We start from the raw sequence: 2,113 nt of genomic DNA on the forward strand, positions 1-2,113 counted from the left end.
GGTTCAGATCTAAATCTTAACCGATTTCGAGCAAACTAGGATATTGTGGTAGTCGTCGAGAAAAGCGTTGTGCAAAACTTGGGCAAGATTGGTCAATAAATGCGCTTGCAGTTGCAGGAAATCGCGAGACATACAAGCATGACAGCTATATCTAAATCTGGGCCGATTTCTATGAAATTCACCAGTAATGTCGATAGCCATTAGAAAATCCCTCCAGCCAAATTGCGAGAGAATCGGTAAACAATTGAGCACTTTACTGCAATATTTCTCCAAATCGGACGAACATATACATCGGAGCTATATCTAAATTTGAACCGGATTGTAGCAAACTTCTCAAAAATTGTGGTAGTTATCGAGGAAAGCGTTGTACAAAGTTTTGGCAATATTGTTCAATAAATGCGCTTGCAGTGGCTCTTGAAGTTAAAATCGGGCGATATATATATATGAGAGCTATATCTAAATCTGAACCGATTTCGGTTATCTAATGACCATTTTATTGTATTATTACTGCAAATCGGATGAACATATATATGGGAGCTATATCCAACTGTGAACCGATTTTTTCCAATTTCACTAGGCTTCGTCCCTAGGCCAAAAAAACATACCTATACCAAATTTTAAGACGATCGAATGAAAACTGCAACCAGTACTTTGTACACAAATAAACATGGACAGACAGACAGACAGACGGGCATAGCTAAATCAAATCAGAAAGTGCTATATCCAAATATGGTCCACATTGATCCGTTCAGGGACTTAACCAGTGTATGTACAAACAAGTAAAAGCCTGATAAGTTTGGCTGGGTCGAGTTTTATATACCCTCCACTCTGGATAGCATTTGACCTTTTCAATATACCGACCGATGGACCGTACTTGTCATGGCTGTAAGAAGTCATAGAAAAATACCACCTCCAAAATTTCAGGCAAATCGAGTAAAAATTGTGCTCTTCAGTGGCTCAGAGAGTCAAATTGGGAGATCGGTTTTTATGGCAGCTATATGCACGTCAAGTGTGTACCGAATATTTTGACGGGGATAGTATAAAAGTCTTGGGGCTCTAAAAGACAAATGTCAAGTTTTGGCTTCTAGAGAGGTTGTACTCATCAAAAAATACCAATCAATCTGCATCAATTTGAAGAAAATTTGAAGCCGTTAGTTTTATTGGTTCAGAAGATATTGTGCTTATGAAAGACGGATGGACGGACATCATACATTAATTTACTATGTCAGGGCGATTAAAAGTATATTTTAATGTCTTAGACATAACTTTGAGCTTATTATACTCCCTATGATGGAGGGTATAAAAATTTTATGAGCCTCCATTTTGGTTTGGTTTAAAACGCTTTTTTCACTTGTCATTTAAATAATTAACATTGGCATTTATTTGCCATACACTTAATAGTTAAATGAAATGCAAGTACACACACACACACACACATATAAATGTTGAGTGTGGTCTGAAGCATCACACAAAACACTTGTGGAATTTAAATAGGAAATTTATGTTGAGTTCATTGCTATCGAAAACCTTAACCCAAAAACAAAATCGATGGTCACAATCAAATTGAATATCAATCAATAAATAACGGTTAGATTTCATTTAGGTTTACTCTTCAATTTACAAGTGTATTTTGCAATTTTTATCTATTTACCGCTTCATTGGTTTGTTTTGGTTTTTGGCAAGACATTGTGATTTGGTAACACCATCTTGGTATCAAGCCAACGGTAGATTTTATGAAATTAACCGAAATTACGTTATTGAATGCTGACGGGCAATTATTAAGGCTGTTGATGCAGTTGGGTTGGTTGGGTTTAAGGTGCTTATGATGGCCCATGATTAAAAGGCGATCATTTCAATTGGGTTTGCCAAGCGTTGTTAGGGTTTTGCATGATGACTTGTAAGTTTGGAACAAACAATGGAATGGAATGGAATATGAAAAAAATCTGTTGAGTTGTATAAATATAATAAACATAATTATTATTATTATTTAAAATTTTTTTTTTCATATGGTTAAAAACCAGTTAGGAAGGGCAAAAGTCGGGCGTTGCCGACTGTATAATGCCCTACACCTACCCTATAAGTACAAAGTGGGACCTATATCCAATTCTGAACC

Source organism: Stomoxys calcitrans, chromosome 2, assembly GCF_963082655.1.
Source record: "Stomoxys calcitrans chromosome 2, idStoCalc2.1, whole genome shotgun sequence".
NCBI classification, from domain to species: domain Eukaryota; kingdom Metazoa; phylum Arthropoda; class Insecta; order Diptera; family Muscidae; genus Stomoxys; species Stomoxys calcitrans.